Source organism: Phragmites australis, chromosome 10 (genome assembly GCF_958298935.1).
Source record: "Phragmites australis chromosome 10, lpPhrAust1.1, whole genome shotgun sequence".
Taxonomy (NCBI): Eukaryota; Viridiplantae; Streptophyta; class Magnoliopsida; order Poales; family Poaceae; genus Phragmites; species Phragmites australis.
Window position 1 is genome coordinate 550038 of NC_084930.1, and position 15730 is coordinate 565767.

Genomic DNA, 15730 nt, shown 5'->3' on the forward strand with positions numbered 1-15730 from the left:
GAAGTGGATTAGAAGGGCATCTCAGGTGAACACAAAGAAACAAAAACAACAGCCAAATCATCTTCTAGAACCAACTCAAGTAGGCGTGAAGGCCATGATAATGCTCCCACCTCAGAAAAATGAGCCCGTGATGATGAGAAAACCAGCTAGTAGGAAGGTGGAGAAAAATAAGTTGGAGATAATTGTACAGGGAAGCTTTAGATAATTTATGGGCAAAGAAAGAAGAGGCGAAAGCCGCGAAAGAGGTCAAAAAAGAATAACACATGAGCATGGGAGGGTCTAACACTTTTGCCGACACCTTCGTAATGAAAGTCTTCATCTACATCTCGTTCATCTTCAATTATCATTTTGTGTATGATGACACAAACTATCATGATTTGCTATAGTGTGTTCTTTTCCTAAATCTAGCTGATCACAAACAATGGTAAAATGAGCTTGAAGAACTTCAAAGGCTCGTTTGACATCTTTCCTAACTACTTCTTGAGTTTGTGCAAACAGTTTTATCTTAATACCCTATTGTATAATTATAACCATTAATAGTACAATTTACTTCTGAAGCTTGTCCTTCAACTAGCCTTGCAAAGAGTAAGAAACGTTAAAGAACATTGATATCATTGTGAGATCTAGTTAAACTAAAAAAAAGGCACGTCAAATTCAAAGATCTTGTGAAGCAATGACTTTTAAAATGATTATGGGCTCATACACATTGCCGCTATACTGACTTTGTCATGCCGCGGAATAATTTTTCCACTTTCAATTCATGCAATCTATGCACCCTAACATTCCTAAAAAGTCATCTTGCCTCCCTAATTGCAAGTAATCTAGCAGTATCATTCTAATTTAGTGATCCAAATACTCATCTCTAAAGACTTTAACAATAACGTTTACAAACCTTTCTAGACTCTCGATTCTCTAATGCAAACATAATCATCCGTAGCATCCGCTGGTATTCCATAAAGTAGCATTCGAAATACTGTATTAATCTTAATCTTCTGCAAAGAAGATAACCCAAGATGTCCAGCAACATTTCTTCTCTGCACAAAATAGTCATCATGATCTTCTATAGCATGTATTATAAAAAAAATAGAGACTGCACCATTTTAAACCTACGTGAAAAATAATAATAAGTTATAGACAAGAAACTCAATAACAAAGCACGAACAAAAACATAAGGTGGAAGAGGAACTGATTGAGTGACCGCTGTTGCAGTGCTCTGCTCACTGGATGATGTACGCGTGCGCGCAATTGGCTCACTGGATGATGTACTCTGCTCACTGGATGAAGACTAGTTTCCAACCGTACGGGCATTCACTCACTGACCCGCACGCTCGCTTCTGCGGCCCGCACACATCACACCTCTCTTATTCTCCATTATTCCCCATCGCTCCTCTCTTCTCATCCCCTTTGCTCGTTCCTCTCCCAAATCAATCTCTCATTCCTTCCGATCGTTCTTCCTACAAATCAATTGCTCATGCCATTCCTCTTCCAATCATTCGCTCATCCCCTCTGCTCATTCCTTCCCCAAAATTTTCCCTCTCTCTCTCTGGGACAAGGGCGAGATTAGGTCACAAATCAACCAGATCCAGCAGCTAGAAGGCGCAGTTGACGGTTGGTGCGGTTTCCGGCGGTCGGGAGGAAATCCTCACCTTCGTCGGAGTCTGGACGGAGATCGAATCCGCCGCCCGTGCACCCATGTTGTTCAGGATGTGGCTTCTCCGCTCATTCCTTCCCCAAATCTCTCTCTCTGTTGTAAGGGTGAGGTCGGGTTGCAAATCTACCAAATCCGGCAACTGGAGGGCGCAGCTGATGGTTGGTGCGGTTTTTGGTGGCCGGGACGAGGTGCTCATCTTCGTCATCGTTCGGACGGAGGTAGGATCCACCGCCCGTGCACCCTTGTCGCCCAGGAGGTGGAAAGCCACTTCAAATCTGGCGTGATGGTGGCCCACGCTCTGGGGTCTGGGCAGCTTGTTTTCCACTGTGCCCTACCATGAGTGCTACGACAGATCATCGAACTTTGGCGACATCGCCATTTTGCAGCGATTTGCTTTTAGGATTATACAAATTTGCCTAGGAACTGCTTTTCAGAGGTACGAAATTGCTTCAATTTTACCTAGCTAATGCATCAAATTGTTTTTTCAATTTTATTTGTAGTTATCCAAATTTTACTTCTCAAAGTCACATAATTTGTGTGCAAATGTCCTGTTGATTTGGTCTTTTCCAATCCTAACTCTGAGCTGCCTTTTGTTTCTTAGCCGGAACAATTGATTTGCTTACACATAATTGTATTTTTCTGATTTGTTTGATTTGCTTATGTTTTTTAAACAAAATTTCCTATTACATGGATGCATGGAGTGGAGAATCTATGGAGTTTATCGAGGCTTTCTTTTGTTTCTTCGTGCACGAATTGTGACTGGGGGCCACTGTTAGTGATGCTGTGGTTAATAATATTCACGTGATATTTTATTGCTAGTATTGATGCTTATGTTCAAGTAAATTGCGCTCTAAAATAGAACAGAGATACCTTTCACATGCTTAGGTTTAGCTTATTTTCTTCGTTGATCCTACTGATTTTTCTAACCTGGCTGAAGAAGCATTTTTATGTTTATGCATAAGCACTTCTTTGTTGATGGAGAAGGAATATTTCAATGAATGTGTGGCATTCAAATTTTTGCATGTAATTTGTTTTTATTTTTTGAACCACTGCGATCTGCTTTTTTGTATTTCTCCCTGATATGTATATATTGGTCATGTATTATATAACAAGCATTATTATGTGAGCTTCCCGTGTTGCTGATAATGTTTTCTAATTATGTTCTTTTTTTTCTTTTGGATTTTGGTAATAGCTCGGTCAAAAAGGCAAAAGGATATTGCATTTACGTCACGAAGCAAGCATTGTAGGAAGCGTCGGGTATGTGAACTAGCTCTTTCTCATATACACTGTTTTGTTTGGATGAAATCATGTAGTTAGATATATATACTAAATAATACTCCATCCGTTTACAAATACTTTACAACTTTGACTTTTACTATTCACACTTAGACTAACTCTAGTTTTTCAAATATTTAGTTGATTGATATAGCAATATCACTTGATATGCTATTAAAAGTACTTTCATAACATCATACACTTGTAAATGTTTGCTCATGTATTTGTGAAAAAAATCGATAGTCAAACTTTAAATAGTAAAGTCAAAGTTGTTAAATATTTATAAATGGAAGGAGTATTATGTATACACTCATGTGTATTGTTAATGTCAGAGAGGCACCTTTATTTATATATGCAAAAGGCAATTTTTATAAAATATTAAAATATTGAGGTATTTTGGTCAAAGTTAATATGCAATTTTACTTATTCTTTTATGCAGTTTTTTTAGTTCTCCAAAAGTAGTGCACTTGAACTCTGTTAACATTATATTTCTATTTAGTTTCTGTGATTTGTATGACATGGTAATTTTTGTGAGCAATTATAAGTGCATGTTGTTTTTTTGTTGTCATTACGAAATTAAATTGTATAATTTTATTATCTGTTCCTTAGTTTCTTACTACCACATCTTTTCCATGGCACTGGAGGATTTATTGTTTCATCTTGGCATGCAATTTTTCAACTGATTAGAAGCATTTTAAATGAATTAAAAGCATTTTTTGACATGCAGCAGGTTTTTTTTTCTTACTGCCACATTTTTGTTCAAGGCACTGGAGCAGATTTGTTGTTTTTTGTTGTCATTACGAAATTAAATTGTATAATTTTGTTATATGTTCCTTAGTTTCTTACCACCACATTTTTTTCATGGTACTAGAGTGGATTTATTGTTTCACATTGGCATGTGATTTTTCAACTGATTAGAAGCATTTTAAACGAATTAAAAGCATTTTTCAACATGCAGCAGGTTTTTTTCTTATTGCCATATTTTTGTTCAAGGTACTGTAGCAGATTTGTTGTTGTATGTTGGTATGCAATTTTTCAACTGATTAGAAGCATTTTAAACGAATTAGAAGCATTTGTCGACATGTAGTTGGTTCGTTTGGTGATGTTCAGTGTTTGTGTTTTTCTAACGCTAGAATTTACTGTTTTTCTGGAGACAAGATCGATTGATCTCATACACCACACAAGATCGCTAAATGATGCCCCCTAGGAGTTAGGTCCAAAAGCAGTATGCGTATTTTAAAAAGCAAATTTTTATTTCATCAGATGCTATTTTAAATACTTAATTGAGTGACCAAATACATATATGCTTTTTTGTCAAGGTTGCAACTCTCCATGACAATATGTCCTGTTAGAAGCAAGATAACAATATAGTTATTTTTCGTGTTTTCTCTCTCCACAAGCAATACTGTATCTTTTCATAAGCATTTTTTGCCTCATCACAAGTAATTCTTTTATGTTGAGTCTGTAAACATTGTGTAGGAATATAGATTTTTTTTTTCTTTTGAGCAAGCCAATTGTTTCTTGCATAATGTAAACCTGCTCTTGTCTGAGCAGGGTAAGCATGATGATTTCTTTTGATCCAGGTTTATTGTAAGTACACGTTTTATTTTTTTTCTGAGTTCCGATAATTTGATGGTTTGTGATGTGATTTTACTGCATAGGTATTTTTATAGTACTACATATTTATACTATTTTGCAGGCAATTCTATACCATTACTTAGCCAATATGTCCCATCCATGAAGACCATGGATGTAAGCAACTAGCAGTAGCATCCATCAAGAACTATGCACTTCACTTTCCAGTTTCTACTCTTGTAATTACCACCAGTCTAATCTGAACATGGAAAACTAGTTCTGATTTCATTGGTCAGGTGCCAACTTCCTCTCCCATTTTCTGAAAGTGAATTTCATCTTATTTATATGATTGAGGTTACGTTAGTTCTTACTCTGACTGCGCAAAGCACTTCTTACCTCTAACTGCACAAAGCACCACTTTGTCTTTTATGCAAATCTGAGTAATTGATAAAGCAACATTTGTGGTCTCAAGGTTCATTTGATTTAATGAAGTCAGCTGCAAGAACAAGAATATGAATGTCTCCTTTATTTAGATGTCCTACTGTTTTGAAGCACTACTTGTTTAACATTCATATCAACTTAGCACTACTTGTCCTACTCGGTTTTGCAAATGCATACACTGATTCGATATGTTGTTCCCAATGTTTTGTAGGTGCAATTTATTTGTTCCATTGAATGGAAACATAATTCAATATTTGGTGTTACAAGCATTGCATCTAAATCAATTTTAGCTGCTTCTAGGAGTAAATGTGAAGTGATGCAATATCTGTTTTGTGAAATCAAAAGGTGTTATCTGTAGCTAAAGAAATTTTGAGAACATTTGCCAGTACTTCAGTCTATGTTTGATCCTTGTAACTATGTAGCAAATCAAAGTAATTTTGTGTAGCAAGTCTATGATTACTATTTTTATAAGCAATCAGTAGATGTCTTTTGTGGCAGATTAGTTGGCCATATCTGATATGTTGCTTCTTCTTACCCTAGTGACACAATTTTGTGGCATGACTAATGGATGCGTGCATGCTCCCGCACATGGGATGCCTAACTTGTGTAGGTGGCTGATTAGGAAAGCAACTAATCAAGTAGTTTTCTAATTAGGGGTGTGCGGACGGTTTAGCTAGGTCCCAAATTAAAAGGATTTTTTCTTCCATAAATAGGAAAGTTTAGATTAAGATGCTCTAAAAGGAAATGAGGAAATGTCCACGATACCCTGAGTTAGTCAGATCCAATTTCAGGAATTTTGTAGGTACACTGGTCGTCGAGTTTTTACTTGATCGAAGCCATTGAGCAGCTACATATCAAACAAATATGCTCAAAAGGTATCTCCCTGGCACAAGTATGGAGCATAGCTCGTGCATGGCCGATGGATGCAGGAATTGCTCTATTGGGAAGTAAAGGGACATGAATCATGTCCTACAAAAACAAAAACTGAGGATCATCGTCACGAACACGTGAGTGTGTGCACGAATATATTACTGAGAACAAGGAGCGCGCAAGGAATAACATCAAAAGTAGCAATGTGATCACCTGCATATGCAACTAAAATTAATGTAGCAATATATGGAGTCGGTATCACGAACGAAGAGAGAGAATAGGATGAAACTCAAAATTGAAATTAACGCCACGTTAATCTTACAAGTTATCGAACACGAACAAAAAGTACCGTGACCATCTAATATTTCTTTCATAATGATATAATACCTGCCTTGAATTTTGTAACAATAAACCACGTTACCTCAAGTACCTAACATCGTACAATACAATGATTACGTGGTATTAGTATGGAATTATACACCGAACACATATTTAATACGTACATTTGATGAGAATCAAGCATTGCTCGGATGGTTATTAGAGTTGGTTGTACCTCTTGCTCACCATGGATCAAATCTCAGGTTTGATGCTCTGCGTCTCTCATTTCCGGCTATTTTCTTTCAATGGTAGGTGACATGTCTGTCAACAGCGAGGCGCCTACGGTGACTTTATCAATCTCAAGATCTAACAGCTTAGCACTACTACAGAACCGGTCATCAGTAACGATTCAAAATCGTCATTGAACCACCACTGATATTTAGTGACTAAGTGTCGGTTATAGAACCGGCACTAAAAATCAACATCACTGCCGGTTCGTAGATTCAACCGACAGTGATAGGTGTTTTCCGTCCTTTTCAAATTTTGACGGTTACCATCAATACCGTGCCTATTTTTAAATTTTTGTCGTTGTCGCCAATAGTGTATGATATATTTATAGACACGCACATATAAATTTAATTCACGAGACGTTAAGTTTCATCACATCATATATACATAAGCACATATAAATTTAGGTCATAAAACATCAAGTCTCATCACAGCATATATACACCACATATATGTCAAGTTTCATTACAACAAGTATAAGAAGCTTAAGAATTCTTGCTAATCGAAGGGTATGAACTCTGTCTTTTCTTGTTAGATGAAGGTAACGAGAGAGACCAGCCAATTTCATGGTACTCGCCGATTGAACTAATGACTTTGTCAAATCCCTAAATTTTCCTTCCCCTTTCTCTCTCTCCTTCCTCTTTCTCTACCTCTCTCCTCCATCCCCTCCCCGTGACTCGCCTATCCCGCCGCCTGCCGCGCCGCGCCTGCTGTCCTGTCGTCGCGCGCCGTGCCGGCAGACCTGGCCCCCCGCGCCTCGCCTCTCGCCCCGAGCTGCCTCGTCTCGCGCTCCCGCTCCATCGCCGGTCGCCGACCCCTATATAAGAGTGAACAGTGCCTTCCTCCACCTCTCACACACTCTCTCTTTCTCTCCCCGAGCCCCTCCGAGCACCTCGCCGCCTCACTCCGAGCGCCCTCGCCGCCGGTGAGCTCCCTGGCCCCCTTCTCCTCTTCCCTCTCCCTCCTATCCCTTCCCCATAGGCGTACCTGGGCCACCCTCACGTCGCCGGACGCCGCCCGCCGCAGGCGCTCTGCCGTCGGTGCACTGCCGCCGCTTCTCCGCGCCGGTCAAAGCCGTCCCTCGGTCCGCCGCCTCCCTCCGGCCGCCGCTCCACCGTCGCCCGCCGCCGTCACCCCCTTCTCTCTCTGCTGCCCGAGCTGCCCCTCTCCACTCTCTCTCTCTCTCTCTCTCTCTCTTTTATCTCTCTCTCTGTGTAGCTGACAAGTGGGCCCCATTTTAGCCTGAGCCGAGCCGAGCCGCTGAGCCCACCGACAGCCGAGAGCCGAGCCGATGAGCCTGAGCCGACAGCTGAGCTGAAAACCGAGCCGAGCCGCTGAGCCTAAGCCGAGCCGAGAAACCAAGCCGTGAGCTGACCCAAACAGAATATTCCTGGAATATTCTCCCCTTTTCTTTTTCTGAATTTCTCTCCTGGCAAAACTTCCGAAGCCCGTTTCTCCTCCGTCCTAACTCCGTTTTCATCGATTCTTCCACCGATATTCATCTAAATTCGAGATCTACCCAATCATATAAATTTCATAATTTTTGTAAATTATTTGGTCATTGTTTTAATCATTTGATTGATCGTATGCCTTTGTCGTTGTTGCGATTGTTAGAGGAAGGAGCATTCGAGGAAGACCCCGAGGACCCAGAGTTTGAAGAAGGAGCAGACGAGGACTTCAACGAAGGCAAGTTCTACAACCGTTGATCATGTTGATCCTATGTTTTTAAATACAACCCGTAGAGCCGTTGTTTCAAACAATAGGAGTATGCATGATTAAATTAATAGTTGTGATTTTTAAGAAATGCTAGAATAGTTATGACCCAGCTTGTTTATCTCATGCCTTGTCATTGTTACTTTTATTCCGTTGAAACCCTAGAAGGTTCCTAACATTAATTATAATGATTGCTTGGAAGAATGCTTGTTTACTAGTATGCTTAGGATTGCTTTGCTCAAAAGAAAGAACTAGATTATTTACATGTGATAATCATGCTTTACAATGTGAAGTGATGTGTGCTTGGTGCGTGTGCGTGTAAAACTTGTGTTCTTGGGAAAACTCTAGAGTAGGGTTGACGAGGGTGAGTAAGGTGCCCCACAAAGGTGGGAACTACCTTGGAGCAAGGTTCGCCTTTGTGGTGTTCTTGCTGGGAGACTCTTGCCTCGGTCATATAAGGACCGTTTCGCTGTGACATCTCACCTAGTATCCACTCGTACAACCACATGGCATGTATGGGCAGGACTTGACCTAACCCCTCTGACTTAGTGCGGTACCCAACCGGAGGCCGGTGGTGGCAATGGGGACCAGGAGAAGACTTGGGTAGTGTGTAGCCCAAGATCCGGCTGGTGATATTGTTGAGGCTATGTCAAAACCTTGGGATTGCTAAGTGGTCCTTCCTATAAATCTTCTAAGGCCCCTGGTATCTTAGTGCCCCATGGGTGGATATTGTGACTTCGTTGTGAGGTCGTTGCGTCTCGTTATGACAGCTTCACCAGTTGCTAAGGTAGGAGCCTGTGCATATCTTGTGGATAAAGTGTACAACCTCTGCAGAGTGTTAACCCTATCCGGATAGCCGTGTCCTCGGTCAAGGACATGCTATGGTTTGGTCACAATGATTAGCTTTTCGGCGTGAGTATCTCCTTAGTGTGCGAGTGGGTTGTGTGCCCGTGTTTTGAAAAGAAGGGTTTTTGGCTTTGTGCCCTAAGCCTCCTGGACTGTGTGTCCACTGGCAAAAGACTTGTGGGAACTAGCGGGACGGATGTATCTCCCCCAGGGCCGTCAACCCCCATAAGCTCAACTTATGTGTTCTCTTCGGAAGTATTTTTATTAAAGTTAGTTTTTGCAAAATGAACCTTGCATCAACAAAACTAGCTTTCCGCAAAACCTTAAAGACTCTACAGCCTTATCCTTGATCTACCCTTAAGCATCTAATTTTCCCCCTTGAGGTAGGACTTGCTGAGTATCTTTTGTACTCACACTTGCTAATTGTGGATCCAGATGATCCAGAGGCTGACTTCGTCGAAAGAGAAGATGAAGATTAGAGAAGCCAGTTTCGTCTACACTCAAGCTGCCTATAGGGCTTGGGTCGCTTTTATGTGTTTTCGCTGTGCTTTGAGGGTTTGTTAAATTATGTCTACGGGCTTTTGTTGTAATGAACTCTGTGTTGTACTCTATTATCGTAATTATTCGATGTATGTCTGTAATGTCTACTTCTGTTGAAGTTCATGCGTACCAGCTACTAATCCAGGGACTGGTATGAGCTACACGAGGTGACCCCAAAGGAAGGGTCCGATAGACTTGGTCATTGATGAACCTGACAAATTGTTTTTGTTGATTTCAATAAGCAAGAGTCGATATGTGGCCAGCTTGAGGACCTGCAGTTTCAAGAAATGAAGAAATCAATCCTTATAAACATGTATCGGATCTGAAAATTAGTCATCAATACGCATGCCGCCTAACTCAGCATCGGTCACCTGGAGCGACGCGTCTCCGGTGAATCCGTGCATGAATTCAATTACATAAAAATCACATAAATTGTTGCTCGGGCCCAACTTCCTACAAGGAAAGTCGTGTCGGACTATCAATTCTTTAGCGTATGGCCGATGTCTAATACTTTTCTTGATGTATCATATGTACACTTTGTATGTGTGTGATTATTATCGTAACTAGAATTAAATAACTTTTGGATTATTTTGTGAGCCCAAGACAACAATCTTGCTAATGTTTGACTGGATGATAAGGAGGATCCAGTGATAACTGCACATCGGTCACCATAGGTTAGTTGGTTCTAATTTCTAACGTTGTATTGCTCAAAAAGAGTAGAACGGAGGAAAACACATACCCAAAGTGGTAGGGTAAAAGTATGTATTTCTTCAATTATAGCTCTAGAATACACTCCAATGCATAGTCCTCGGTTTCTTTTGGTTTGATTTGGATCATTGTCAAGTTTACTTTATATGGGTCAATGAATCTTATACGGTGGATGCCGTCTGTACTGTATTTACGTAACTCCATTCTATAAAAAAAATTAGTTAAGGCATTCAATCTAATGGTACACAACTCTATATCCTTTACTACCTATCCTAGCTTCTTTTGTTAGTTAAATACTAAGATAATAGATATGTTTATGAAATCCAATAAAATTTTGATATGTGAAAATGCTTTTGTAGATAAATCTACCCATATAAATTTCATGATTCCAATCTATATGTTTTGAAGGATATCAATAGTTAAAACTTCAAAACTTGGACCGGAAGTTTGTCCAAAACCTTACGTATTTGTGACTGGATGGAACATATGTAGAGGATTGGATTTGCCTACAAGAAAAGACAAGAAAGAACCTCTCGAAAAGGAAAGGGCAAAGAGCTAGCGTATGAGTCGTATCCGCTTTAGACCCAAAGCCATTTTGGGTCCCTACTCAAAAGGATGTATTGCCCATACCGATCCATAATCCAGTTTTACACCCCACCTCCAAGAGCAAACGCTAGCTGCTGACAGAGAGAGAGATTTCCTCTGCCATTCGGTGGTGGGAAGAGTCGCAGCTCCGCGCTCTCGTCCTCTCTAGCGTCTTCCTTCAGTTGTTCCTCTTCTTCACTGCCACGAAGCGTGCACTACGCATACCATCCTGGCTTAGGCTATGCATATGGCTTGCTTACCTCGGCAGCGATGCGGCGGCCATATACGCCCTCGCTACTCTCTTCAACTGCCGCAAGGTGCCGGCCGACGGGAGCGGGGGAGCCGCCGCCAGGAGCATCCTGGTTTTCCCCTCTTTTGATCTTTTTGAAAACATATTCTAAAATTGAACTGGGAGCAAAACTATTTTGAGTTTTGACCCTGAGCTCTGTATTCGCGCCAGCTTGGGTGACGTGGACATGGTCAACATCTGTGTCATCACCCATGACACGTAATCCGGGGATTAAAACTGGCATAGTTGTGTCGCAGCTGCTCCGCGCTACGGACGATGTTGCGGATGTTGACCGTGTCCGCACCACACAGGCTGTTGCAGACACGATCAACATCCGAGTCATCGCTCGTGGTGCAGAGCCCGGGGTCAAAACTCAAAATAGTTTTGCCTCGGTTCATTTTCAGAATATGATTTTAAAAAAAGTTAAAATAGGAAGAAAAAAAAACTCCATCCTGGAGCTCCTGTGGAGCCCCGTTCTCCTCATCCACCTGGGCGGACCAGTCACCATCAGTGCCTACAACATGGAGGACAAGTCTTGGCCGGCTGTCCCTGGACAATCTGATGCTGTGGAAGCGGCACATTCTGACCCTGCTGTCCCAGGTCAGCGTGGCCCTGTACGTGTTCTGCAATTCTTGGCCAGCCAACGGAGAGATGCTACTGCTTTGGGCAGCGGTCTTGCTCTTCACCGTTGGGATCATCAGATTCAGTGTGAAGCCATGGGCTCTGAAGAGAGCTAGCATCAACGAACTGGCCATCTCCCGTGCTAGTGTGATCGGGACAAGGCAAGTGTTCAGATTATATGATGCGCTATCGTCGTGCTGCACGATTTGGACTTCCGACGCAGTATTTTGGGAAGAAAAAAGACGGAGACTGGCACATGAAAATTATCTAACAACATCAGCAGTGGCAGCAATAATAGCAGATTTAGACAATTTGAATGACATTTCTCTTAGCTTGAAGAGTATGTACGAGAAGCAAAGTTGGCCGGTGTTGTTGAGATGAAGGAGGGTACAAGCACAACCCCAGTCGTGTCGTTCTATCGTCATCTTACAGCCGGCTTGAGGCGCCTCTACTTGCAGAACGTTTTGTATTGTTCCCTACTCTCGCTGTCTCGATGCCCTACGGTCTTTCTTGTCGGAAACTCCATCAGCACCAAATTAAAGACGGTACCGTGTGTTGGATACCATGCTCTCCAGTATGTTCAACCTTGTATACACTACAGAGAAGGTGCTCGTGCCAAATGGTGGTTGCACTCTGTGCTATTTGACTGCTGCGCTGAGCTTGGCAGCCATCGGCTGTTCGCTAAGGCGGCAGCACGGAAAGATGGTGGTTACAACGAGAGTGATGTGAAGGTGACGTACATCTTGCGGTGCGGGATTGCTGCGGCGGCACAACATTATGTCCTTCGTTGCCCGGACGAAGAGGCCCAGCAGGTTGATGAGGCTTGCTGCGTTCGTCGGCTGCGACGACTACGTTAACATGTACTGGCACATCGGGCATCGGCACTCATCCCTCGGCATCACAAAACTAGTTGCTCATCAACTGGAAGACGGGTGGAAGGAGTACATACACGACGCCGCCAGCTTCAGGAGGTTCAACGAGCTCAGAGGCCAATGGAGTGTGAACAGGCGGGGGCATCCTCTTCAGGGATGCCACGCCCGGGCAGTCCGCACGAGCCTACAGGTGCCGTTTGACGAGTCCTCTCGCACATCGCCACGGACCTCTGCTTTCACCACCCGGATACCGCACAGCTCCTCTTTCCCAAGAATCCGCAACTGCGTCCAGAGAGATATCCAGCTACATGGCATACCTGCTTCTCCTTCGCCCCGAGATGATGATGCCCGGCACCAGGCAGGACCTGTTCTCGAGCGCCTGCTCTCATCTCGAGCTGATGGTCAAGTACGACGGCGAGCCACCGCTCGACGGAGCAAGGCTCGCGCAGGGGATCGTTCACAAGGTACAGCTGCTTTCCCTGGCTATTTGCCGACTCTGCGGGCCCTCTGCTCCGGGAAGCATGCAGGCTCGCTGAAGCGTTGATGGAGCGGTGGAAGCTGATCGAGGGCGTGTGGTGGAGATGCTCTGCTATTCTGCTAGCAGATGCAGGGGGTACCTGCACGCCAAGAGCCTGGGTGAAGGAGGCGAGTTCCTCTCCTATGTGTTGCTCCTCTTGTCGTACATGGGTATGGAGACCTTTGCTGACAGGTTCCAGAGGCCAGAGCATCCCGAGGAAGACGATGCTGGTGGATCGATCGACTGCCCGAACCCAAGACGTACCACCTATCCTTGAAGAGATCACCACGGCCTCAGAAATGGCTCTTTGATTATTTTGTTTCTATGGAAAACAATCATGTTTCTGTCTTGTCTTGTTTGTCAATATGCCCCCCTGTTTCTTCTCATGGGCATGGAGACCTTTGCTGACAGGTTCCAGAGGCTTGTTTTATCTCCTGCTGCTCTTGTTGTTATAGCTTGAAAGCAGCCTTGAATTGAGTACATGTTGAGCCTCATTGCTGGTTTTGTCGTCTCTGCTATGGCACTCTGGGATTCTAGCGGCGTCTGGCTCTGAGGGACCAGCATGCCCGGCTGCATGCATGTTCTGACCTGTGACCACCTGCTTATACGCTTACTTGCTTTTGTATATATTCGCCCCTTGTAGCTGTTGATGACAAAGTTTAACAGTTCATGGTTTAGAGCCTAATTAGGTGATTGAACAATTTAATAGCCAAATCAGAAATCAATTTGGTTGTCAAATGAATGAAATAGCCGAATAAAGAGATTTGATTTTTTATTTAACTAGCGGGATGGCACGCGCAATTCCGTGGCTAGTATAAAAAATCTGATTATATATACTGAGAAACCAAATTGAGATATGCCTTAGTTTGCTTGTAATGAGTGATTGACAAGTTGTTGATTTGGTTTGATGCTCTTGAGATTGTATAAGCATGGGTATGTACCTTGACTAACCAAAATTGGAGTTGGAGTTTCTGTCTCAGGAGCAGGAATGTTACACTCACCAGATAATTCGGTGTGAGGGTTTTTGACCTCATCGGATAGTCTGGTGTGTGTGTGTTGCAAATGTGTGCATTGGAGCATTACAGTGCAAAAAGCAAAAATGGAACTGAGCAGCGGATAGTCCGATGAAGGCAAGTGAGAGCACCGGACTATTTTCTGCAGGAGTGAAATCTTGGCTCCAAATTTTGAAGAAAGCATCGGATGGTCCGGTGTTGGCAATGGGTGCACGCCAGACTATTTTTTTTTCCAGAAGGCCTGCAATGTGTGTGTCTGATGCGGTAGCCTCACCAGATAGTCCGATGTGTGCAATATTGAACACCGAAGAGAGCACCAGACCATATTTTCCAAAGAGCAAATTTTCTAGCATGGAGAGAATAAGTTGAAGGCGCCGGATGGTCCGGTGTGAGAAATGTGAGCACCGGAGAGAGCACCGAACTATATTTTCCAGAGAGCAAATTTTCCAACGTGGACAAAAAGTTAAAGGTGCCGGATGGTCCGGTGTGAGAAATGTGAGCACTGGACTATATTTTCTAGAGAGGAAATTTTCTCGGTGCAAAATGGAGTTCTACTCACCGGATGTTCCAGTGTTCCCTAGGAGAACACACAGGAACATCCGGTGTTCACATTTTTGTCATGACTGTCTTTTTGCATATATTTTGAATTGAACTAACATGTGATGATGTTATATGGATTTGGAGATGCATGTTTGCTTGTCTTATGATGTGCAGGTGTTGGATGCAACTTGACAGCCAATGGCAGGATGATCGGGGCTAAGCGGAAGGCTTGGTGCCGAACAACCAAGGAAGCCGAGTGAAGTCAAGGGTGATCCTAGCTCTGCACGTGAAGGTGAAGCAAAACATGCGATGAAGGTTGATGAAGACGACGTTGTGACAAAGTCAAGCGAAGGGGATGCTGGTGCATGTGACAAGGCGGCCCGAGGGATCGGAAGCGGGAGAGACTTGCCGACGGTCAAGATCACGAGACAGAATACACGTGTTGACATCGGGATGGTTGCTTGAGGTCAAGTCAAGCAACTGTGAGTCACGCTTTGAGAAGCGTGTAAGGCGGTTTCATGGTTTGGTCTCAAAACCGTGGAAGGGTGGAGTACACGTGGCATCATCATGAAGCTAGCGTCAAGACGAAGCTAAGTCATGAAGGTGTCACGGCCGTTCGATGGACGGAGCAAAATTCGGACCAAAATGCCTCCGTGGTAGGTGGGAGACCATTGTAAGCAAGGGGTATTTTGGGGACAAGGAAGCTTAAGGGTTAAGCAACCTCCCTAGGCCTATAAATAGAGAGAGAGGGCTGGTTGCAACCCTTGAGGCCTTGAGCCAGCCATTTAAGATCCAAGAGATAGGTTTTAGAGGAGAGAAGAGGATAGACTTAGCCTTTGTAATAGGTTAGAGCTTTTAGAGAGAAAATCACTTTGTAATCTGCTAAAATAGGGTTGATCTCTTTGAGGAATGGAGTTTATTTTCTTGCAATTGCTTGTGCTCATATCCTTCTAGTTTCCCACTATTGGCTCCATGTTTCGTTTCGGTTTTCTCTCTCGTTTTGTGATTTTTGTTTTCTGTTTTAAGTTGAATTTTTTTTTACCTTGGGAAGTTGTTCTTCTTATTTCT

The 15730-nt window shown here is 43.0% G+C and overlaps 1 long non-coding RNA gene and 1 pseudogene across 1 annotated transcript; both read left to right on the plus strand.

Moving 5' to 3' along the window:
- The first annotated feature begins 1845 nt into the window (after window positions 1-1845).
- Window positions 1846-4564, plus strand: LOC133930353 (uncharacterized). The gene is made up of 2 exons (XR_009911742.1): window positions 1846-2087; window positions 2844-4564. It is a non-coding gene; the product is annotated as an uncharacterized LOC133930353 (long non-coding RNA).
- A 5053-nt stretch (window positions 4565-9617) lies between these two features.
- On the plus strand, window positions 9618-13386 carry LOC133931069 (uncharacterized; annotated as a pseudogene).
- The last annotated feature ends 2344 nt before the right edge of the window (window positions 13387-15730 follow it).